This window comes from Panulirus ornatus, chromosome 7 (assembly GCF_036320965.1).
Source record: "Panulirus ornatus isolate Po-2019 chromosome 7, ASM3632096v1, whole genome shotgun sequence".
NCBI classification, from domain to species: domain Eukaryota; kingdom Metazoa; phylum Arthropoda; class Malacostraca; order Decapoda; family Palinuridae; genus Panulirus; species Panulirus ornatus.
The window spans coordinates 49,619,594-49,629,593 of NC_092230.1; the positions used below are offsets into that span (position 1 = coordinate 49,619,594).

The following is a 10,000-nucleotide window of genomic DNA, read 5'->3' on the forward strand; positions in this document are numbered from 1 at the left end:
GGGATGAGGGAGGGGAGGGATGAGGGGAGGGCTGGGGAGGGGAGGGATGAGGGGAGGGGAGGGGGTCAACTGGAATAAGAAGCAAGATAAGGAAGAGGGGACGAGGGGAGGGGGCAATCCTGTTAGATAGATGGGTGGAGGAGGGTTCAGAAGATGTAGGGTGGGTGGAGGAGGGTTCAGAAGATGTAGGGTGGGTGGAGGAGGGTTCAGAAGATGTAGGGTGGGTGGAGGAGGGTTCAGAAGGTGTAGGGTGGGTGGAGGAAGGTTCAGAAGGTGTAAGGTGGGTGGATGAGGGTTCAGAAGGTGTAGGGTGGGTGGAGGAAGGTTCAGAAGGTGTAGGGTGGGTGGAGGAGGGTTCAGAAGGTGTAGGGTGGGTGGAGGAGGGTTCAGAAGGTGTAGGGTGGGTGGAAGAAGGTTCAGAAGGTGTAGGGTGGGTGGAGGAGGGTTCAGAAGGTGTAGGGTGGGTGGAGGAGGGTTCAGAAGGTGTAGGGTGGGTGGAGGAGGGTTCAGGTGTAGGAACACTTCACCAGGTGTTAACATCTCCTCACCAAAGAACAGAACAACGGTACAAACACATGTGTACCCTTCTGCTGGGGTCGGTCACTTCCGTCTGATTCAGTCAGTCAGTCAGTCAGAAAGTCAGTCACTAAGTCAGTCAGTCAGTCAGTCAGTCAGTCAGAAAGTCAGTCACTATGTCAGTCAGTCAGAAAGTCAGTCACTAAGTCAGTCAGTCAGTCAGTCAGAAAGTCAGTCACTATGTCAGTCAGTTAGTCAGTCAGAAAGTCAGTCACTAAGTCAGTCAGAGGGAAGGAGGACGCGACGCATCAATATTGAAGCATGAGTGAGCCAGGACGGTCAGCTCATGGTGTCAGGGGTCAGCTCGTGGTGTCAGGGGTCAGCTGTGGTGTCAGGGGTCAGCTCGTGGTGTCAGGGGTCAGCTCGTGGTGTCAGGGGTCAGCTGTGGTGTCAGGGGTCAGCTCGTGGTGTCAGGGGTCAGCTCGTGGTGTCAGGGGTCAGCTCGTGGTGTCTGGGGTCAGCTCATGGTGTCAGGGGTCAGCTCGTGGTGTCAGGGGTCAGCTCGTGGTGTCAGGGGTCAGCTCGTGGTGTCAGGGGTCAGCTGTGGTGTCAGGGGTCAGCTCGTGGTGTCAGGGGTCAGCTCGTGGTGTCAGGGGTCAGCTCATGGTGTCAGGGGTCAGCTCGTGGTGTCAGGGGTCAGCTCGTGGTGTCAGGGGTGAGCTCGTGGTGTCAGGGGTGAGCTCGTGGTGTCAGGGGTCAGCTGTGGTGTCAGGGGTCAGCTGTGGTGTCAGGGGTCAGCTCATGGTGTCAGGGGTCAGCTCGTGGTGTCAGGGGTCAGCTCATGGTGTCAGGGGTCAGCTCGTGGTGTCAGGGGTCAGCTCGTGGTGTCAGGGGTCAGCTCGTGGTGTCAGGGGTGAGCTCGTGGTGTCAGGGGCCAGCTCGTGGTGTCAGGGGTCAGCTCGTGGTGTCAGGGGTCAGCTCGTGGTGTCAGGGGTCAGCTCGTGGTGTCAGGGGTCAGCTCGTGGTGTCAGGGGTGAGCTCGTGGTGTCAGGGGTCAGCTCGTGGTGTCAGGGGTCAGCTCGTGGTGTCAGGGGTCAGCTCGTGGTGTCAGGGGTCAGCTCGTGGTGTCAGGGGTCAGCTCGTGGTGTCAGGGGTCAGCTCGTGGTGTCAGGGGTCAGCTCGTGGTGTCAGGGGTCAGCTCGTGGTGTCAGGGGTCAGCTCGTGGTGTCAGGGGTCAGCTCGTGGTGTCAGGGGCCAGCTCGTGGTGTCAGGGGTGAGCTCGTGGTGTCAGGGGGTCAGCTCGTGGTGTCAGGGGTGAGCTCGTGGTGTCAGGGGTCAGCTGTGGTGTCAGGGGTCAGCTCGTGGTGTCAGCTGTGGTCAGTAAGGTGAGCTGTGCGTCAGAATTTCATATTGTTTATTGGCCATATTGGGTCATGCTTAGGTTATCTGTAGGTTTATCTTAATGTAACTGCTCGAATGTTATCGTGGTGGTGCCTCTCTCTCTCTCTCTCTCTCTCTCTCTCTCTCTCTCTCTCTCTCTCTCTCTCTCTCTCTCTCTCTCTCTCTCTCTCTGTCACAAGTCGTGGTCAGGCGTCAGTGTGGGGCAGAGCCAAGCTGCTTACGTCGTGCTAAGAAGTTGTTTGTACCAGGCAGGTGGGGTGGGGGTGGGGGTGGGCAGGTTGGTGGGTGGTGGTGGGTGAGGGCTGGTGGGTGGTGGTGGGGGAGGGCTGGTGGGTGGAAGTGGGGGAGGGCAGGTGGGTGGTGGTGGGGAGGGCAGGTGGGTGGTGGTGGGGGAGGGCTGGTGGATGGAAGTGGGGGAGGGCAGGTGGGTGGGGCAGGTCAGGTGGGTGGTGGTGGGGGAGGGCAGGTGGGTGGGGCAGGTCAGGTGGGTGGTGGTGGTGGAGGGCTGGTGGGTGGTGGTGGGGGAGGGCAGGTGGGTGGGGCAGGTCAGGTGGGTGGTGGTGGGGGAGGGCTGGTGGGTGGTGGTGGGGGAGGGCAGGTGAGTGGGGGTGGGGGTGGGCAGGTGGGTGGGGTGGGGTAGTTAGGTATGTAGTTTTCATCATTAATGACAGTAAAGTTAGCTTCGGTAACTTAGTGACCAGATCTGCAGATGACACAAGGATCAGTGATGACCTCCACGAGCCAAGTGAAGATGATGACCTAATGATCTTGACCCAGCTGATGATCGGTCGACGTAATGACCATTGCCATATAACGTCACTACAGGTCATGTGTTACAACATGTAACGTCACTACAGGTCATGTGTTACAACATGTAACGTCACTACAGGTCATGTGTTACAACATGTAACGTCACTACAGGTCATGTGTTACAACATGTAACGTCACTACAGGTCATGTGTTACAACAAGTCGTTAACCTTAATGAATGATTTGATGATGACGTAATGACTGAGAGACGCCCTAGTGTGAGTGACCTGCTAGTGAGGTCAACCATGATCATAACAACACATTCTCACCAAGTTGTCATCATGATGATGATGATGACCAGAAAATAACACTTAGGTGACGATTTATTAACCACAACAACTGAACGTTGTATACAACATGAAGGTTGTGATATTAACCACAACTGAACGTTGTGTACAACATGAAGGTTGTGATATTAACCACAACTGAACGTTGTGTTCAACATGAAGGTTGTCATATTAACCACAACTGAACGTTGTGTTCAACATGAAGGTTGTGATATTAACCACAACTGAACGTTGTGTACAACATGAAGGTTGTGATATTAACCACAACAACTGGACGTTGTGTACAACATGAAGGTTGTGATATTAACCACAACTGGACGTTGTGTACAACATGAAGGTTGTGATATTAACCACAACTGGACGTTGTGTACAACATGAAGGTTGTGATATTAACCACAACAACTGAACGTTGTGTACAACATGAAGGCTGTGATATTAACCACAACTGGACGTTGTGTACAACATGAGGGTTGTGATATTAACCACAACAACTGGACGTTGTGTACAACATGAAGGTTGTGATATTAACCACAACTGGACGTTGTGTACAACATGAAGGTTGTGATATTAACCACAACTGGACGTTGTATACAACATGAAGGTTGTGATATTAACCACAACAACTGGACGTTGTGTACAACATGAAGGTTGTGATATTAACCACAACTGGACGTTGTGTACAACATGAAGGTTGTGATATTAACCACAACAACTGGACGTTGTGTACAACATGAAGGTTGTGATATTAACCACAACTGGACGTTGTGTACAACATGAAGGTTGTGATATTAACCACAACAACTGGACGTTGTGTACAACATGAAGGTTGTGATATTAACCACAACTGGACGTTGTGTACAACATGAAGGTTGTGATATTAACCACAACAACTGGACGTTGTGTACAACATGAAGGTTGTGATATTAACCACAACTGGACGTTGTGTACAACATGAAGGTTGTGATATTAACCACAACAACTGGACGTTGTGTACAACATGAAGGTTGTGATATTAACCACAACTGGACGTTGTGTACAACATGAAGGTTGTGATATTAACCACAACAACTGGACGTTGTGTACAACATGAAGGTTGTGATATTAACCACAACTGGACGTTGTGTACAACATGAAGGTTGTGATATTAACCACAACAACTGGACGTTGTGTACAACATGAAGGTTGTGATATTAACAACAACAACTGGACGTTGTGTACAACATGAAGGTTGTGATATTAACCACAACTGAACGTTGTGTACAACATGAAGGTTGTGATATTAACAACAACAACTGGACGTTGTGTACAACATGAAGGTTGTGATATTAACCACAACTGAACGTTGTGTACAACATGAAGGTTGTGATATTAACAACAACAACTGGACGTTGTGTACAACATGAAGGTTGTGATATTAACCACAACTGGATGTTGTGTACAACATGAAGGTTGTGATATTAACAACCAGGTATGTCTGGCTAGACCACCACACCTTGATCGTCCAGTGCAGTGTTGCCATCCATACCCGCCAGGATGTTCATACATCAGACGCAGTGTTGCCAAGAACAACTAGGTTGATCCATTCATGTGTAACAAACCACGTGAGGCAGACCACGTGAGGCAGACCACGTGAGGCAGACCACGTGAGGCAGACCACGTGAGGCAGACCACGTGAGGCAGACCACGTGAGGCAGACTGCCACAAACTACGTGTTCATCCTCAGCATGTGTCATCTCCCTGGCACATTAATATAAAGTTTTGAAACATTGGAAGGATTGAACGGCGTCGATATTGACCATTTCTTGACAGTAGCGCCAGCTCTACCAACGAGAGGAAATGGAGTGAAACTTATGGTCACCACCAAGTTACCAGACGAAATGGTTTTGTACCAACGCCATTGTTGATGTATGGAATAAACTCCCACAAAATATTGTTCAGAGCAACACATTATGTTCAACATTACGCTAGATCATCATCACGTGTCCCTCCCGGAGTTAAGGATTTAGATAATCAGTTAATGATAATACAGTGGTGTAACCTGCTACCTTCTTAACCACTCATCGTCTGCTGGGTTGAAGTATTGTATCATTGTTGGTGTGTGTGTGTTAGCACGAAACCGCCTCGCTTGGAAATGGGTTTTGTGTATCTCCCTCTAACTCATGTTCCCGGTAACTGAGCCTGGTAACTGGTCTCCCAGTAACTGAGCCAGGTAACTGGTCTCCCAGTAACTGAGCCAGGTAACTGGTCTCCCAGTAACTGAGCCTGGAACTGGTCTCCCAGTAACTGAGCCAGGTAACTGGTCTCCCAGTAACTGAGCCAGGTAACTGGTCTCCCAGTAACTGAGCCAGGTAACTGGTCTCTCAGTAACTGAGCCAGGTAACTGGTCTCTCAGTAACTGAGCCAGGTAACTGGTCGTTCCTCAAGTGAAGCCGAGATGCGGTGCTTCACTCACACTGTCTCGAATTATTTCACTTCAGAAAATGTGATTTTGTACGTTAATGGCGGATGTGGAGGAGGGAGGATAATGTCGACCCACAAGAAACGATACAAGGAAGAAAGAGTCGAGCTTTGTGGTGCACTTGTGGACGACTACTGTCTGGCCAGCTCAACCGTGGCCGACACCTTTGATCCCCCTGAGCCGCCAGGGTTCGACCCTCGCTTTGAACCCGTGTCGTCTGATCCGCCAGGGTTCGACCCTCGCTTTGAAGCAGTCTCGTCTGGCCTTCTGAGAAGTGTTTATGTTTTGATGTCTGTTTTGCTCCTCAGCTGCTACCACTCAGACCTGACTCCCGGCACGACCTGCCTGACCTGACTCCCGGCACGACCTGCCTGACCTGACTCCCGGCACGACCTGCCTGACCTGACTCCCGGCACGACCTGCCTGACCTGACTCCTAGCTGACCTGAAGCCTAGCACTCAGACCTGACTCCCGGCACGACCTGCCTGACCTGACTCCTAGCTGACCTGAAGCCTAGCACCCAGACCTGACTCCCGGCACGACCTGCCTGACCTGACTCCCGGCACGACCTGGCTGACCTGACTCCCGGCACGACCTGCCTGACCTGACTCCCGGCACGACCTGGCTGACGTGACTCCTATAAACTCAAAACGTCTTTTAACATTTTATCTTGACTTCAAAACTTTTCCAGACCTGAAGATTGTGTGAGCCTGGTCTGTGACCTGACGTGACCTGTGGTGGTGGTTATGATTCTGGTCATAGTGAGGTAGAAGGAGCCTTGTGCTGTACTGTCCTGTCTCCATCTATAGTGGTGGGTGAGGGAGGAGCCTTGTGCTGTACTGTCCTGTCTCCATCTATAGTGGTGGGTGGGGGAGGAGCCTTCTGCTGTACTGTCCTGTCTCCATCTATAGTGGTGGGTGAGGGAGGAGCCTTCTGCTGTACTGTCCTGTCTCCATCTATAGTGGTGGGTGAGGGAGGAGCCTTCTGCTGTACTGTCCTGTCTCCATCTATAGTGGTGGGTGAGGGAGGAGCCTTCTGCTGTACTGTCCTGTCTCCATCTATAGTGGTGCGTGGGGAGGAGCCTTCTGCTGTACTGTCCTGTCTCCATCTATAGTGGTGGGTGAGGGAGGAGCCTTCTGCTGTACTGTCCTGTCTCCATCTATAGTGGTGCGTGGGGAGGAGCCTTCTGCTGTACTGTCCTGTCTCCATCTATAGTGGTGGGTGAGGGAGGAGCCTTCTGCTGTACTGTCCTGTCTCCATCTATAGTGGTGGGTGAGGGAGGAGTCTTCTGCTGTACTGTCCTGTCTCCATCTATAGTGGTGGGTGAGGGAGGAGTCTTCTGCTGTACTGTCCTGTCTCCATCTATAGTGGTGGGTGAGGGAGGAGCCTTCTGCTGTACCGCCCATGTACAGTATGAGATCCCCGGGCCTCAGTGACTCGTTCACCAGTGAGCCTGGGAGGTGGGTGACCTGCTTGGTCCAGTGTCTGCCAGTGTGTGATGAGGACGCGGGGGGGGGGGGGGGGGGGGGGGGGGGGGTCTTGCACGTCTTCACCCCAATGTCTGCAGATAATGGCCTCTCCAGTCCCTCCCTCCCTCCCTCCCTCCCTCCTTCACTCCCTCCTTCACTCCCTCCTTCACTCCCTCCAGAATTTCGTTTTTCTTAATATCTTAACTTTACCTAAATTGTTTTATGATTAGCTGTGTGTGTGTGTGTGTGTGTGTGTGTGTGTGTGTGTGTGTGTGTATTGTGATATACCATATATTATAACCCATCATATAACATATTACTATACATTTTTTCCACTGCCTAGCGGTAGCATTTCCGCCTATTGCGCAGGGGTCCCGGGTTCGATCCTGGCTGTTAGAGGTTTGTGTGTTCTGTGAAGGTGCGCGTTTCTCTGCACATATATATATTTTTTTTTTTTTTTCAAACTATTCGCCATTTCCCGCGTTAGCGAGGTAGCGTTAAGAACAGAGGACTGGGCCTTTTTCGGAATATCCTCGCCTGGCCCCCTCTGTTCCTTCTTTTGGAAAAAAAAAAAAAAAAAAAAAAAAAAGAGAGGGGAGGATTTCCAGCCCCCCGCTCCCTCCCCTTTTAGTCGCCTTCTACGACACGCAGGGAATACGTGGGAAGTATTCTTAATCCCCTATCCCCAGAGATATGTCATGAAAATATCATTAGGTTGTCTTTATGACCCTTGATTAAGCTGTTAATTGAAGCCAATTTTAAAACATTTGATAATTAGCATCATCTTTACTGAGAATATATCAGTATCTTGGAGCATTATGATATATTTTCCATGATTATTTCATGTATGGAAGTGTTTCAATATATTAAATTTCACTTTTGAAACAAAAAGTTTTTTGAGCTAAAAAATGCCCTGAACATATAGTATTACCTGCAATTTTTGGTATTTTTCTCAAAAAAATAGATTTTCTTTAAACCCATATCATAATGAGTATTTTTCATGCTAAATCTAAATATGTCATGAAAATATTGCTAGGTTGTCTTTACGACCTTTAATTATGCTGTTAATTAAAGTAAGTTACAAACTATTTCATGATTCGCATCGTCTTTACTGGTAATGTATGAGTATCTTGCAGCATTATGATAGAATTTCAATGATTATTTCAAGTATAGAAGTGTTTCAATATGTTATGTTCCTATTTTGAAACAAAAATTTTTTTTGAGGTAAAATAAACCCTATTACCTGCAATTTTTGGTATTTTTCATAGAAAATTAAATTTTCCATAAACCCACATTATAAGAAGTAGTTTTCATGCTTAATCTAAATATGTCATGAAAATATCATTAGGTTGTCTTTATGACCCTTGATTAAGCTGTTAAGTGAAGCCAATTTTAAAATATTTGATAATTAGCATCATCTTTACTGAGAATATATCAGTATCTTGGAGCATTATGATATATTTTCCATGATTATTTCATGTATGGAAGTGTTTCAATATATTAAATTTCACTTTTGAAACAAAAAGTTTTTTGAGCTAAAAATGCTCTACAATTTTTGGTATTTTTCTCAGAAAAATAGATTTTCTTTAAACCCATATCATAAGGAGTATTTTTCATGCTAAATCTAAATATGTCATGAAAATATTGCTAGGTTGTCTTTATGACCTTTAATTATGCTGTTAATTAAAGGAAGTTTTAAAATATTTCATGATTCGCATCGTCTTTACTGGGAATGTATGAGTATCTTGCAGCATTATGATAGAATTTCAATGATTATTTCAAGTATAGAAGTGTTTCAATATGTTATGTTTCTAATTTCAAACAAAAATTTTTTGAGGTAAAATAAACCCTGAACTATTACCTGCAATTTTTGGTATTTTTCTCAGAAAATTAAATTTTCTTTAAACCCACATTATAAGGAGTACTTTTCATGCTTAATCTAAATATGTCATGAAAATATCATTAGGTTGTCTTTATGACCCTTGATTAAGCTGTTAATTGAAGCCAATTTTAAAATATTTGATAATTAGCATCATCTTTACTGAGAATATATCAGTATCTTGGAGCATTATGATATATTTTGTCGCTGTCTCCCGCGTTAGCGAGGTAGCGCAAGTAAACAGACGAAAGAATGGCCCAACCCACCCACATACACATGTATATACATACACGTCCACACACGCACATATACATACCTATACATCTCAACGTGTACATACGTATACATACACAGACATCTACATATATACACATGTACATATTCATACATGCTGCCTTCATCCATTCTCGTCGCCACGTTTATGTCACATAACCCTTCATGAGAAGCATCCTCCCCTCCTGTATTGTTACTGATACACTGTGTCACGTTAGAAGTAGTAGTAGTAGTTGTAGTAGTAGTAATAGTAGTACATCTACTACTACTATTTTATCATAGATTAATTTTGATAATGATAATTATGATAAGAATAGTAGTGGTAGTAGTAGTGGTAGTAGTAGTAGTAGTAGTAGTAGTAGTAGTAGTAGTAGTAGTGGTAGTAGTGGTAGTTGTAGTAGTAGTAGTAGTAGTAGTAGTAGTAGTAGTAGTAGTAGTAGTAGTGGTAGTAGTAGTAGTAGTAGTGGTAGTAGTGGTAGTTGTAGTAGTAGTAGTAGTGGTAGTAGTAGTAGTAGTAGTAGTAGTAGTAGTAGTAGTAGTAGTAGTAGTGGTAGTAGTAGTAGTAGTAGTAGTAGTAGTAGTAGTGGTAGTAGTAGTAGTGGTAGTAGTAGTGGTAGTAGTAGTAGTAGTAGTAGTAGTAGTAGTAGTAGTAGTAGTGGTAGTAGTGGTAGTTGTAGTAGTAGTAGTAGTAGTAGTAGTAGTAGTAGTAGTAGTAGTAGTAGTGGTAGTAGTAGTAGTAGTAGTGGTAGTAGTGGTAGTTGTAGTAGTAGTAGTAGTGGTAGTAGTAGTAGTAGTAGTAGTAGTAGTAGTAGTAGTAGTAGTGTAGTAGTAGTAGTAGTAGTGGTAGTAGTAGTAGTGGTAGTAGTAGTAGTGGTAGTAGTAGTAGTAGTAGTAGTAGTAGTGGTAGT

General features: G+C 46.6%; 1 protein-coding gene across 2 annotated transcripts in view; it reads left to right on the forward strand.

Moving 5' to 3' along the window:
* The window catches only part of LOC139749633 (uncharacterized), a 285,318-nt gene that overhangs the window by 40,566 nt on the left and 234,752 nt on the right, over positions 1–10,000 (forward strand). The gene's annotated exons all lie outside the window — the stretch shown is intronic.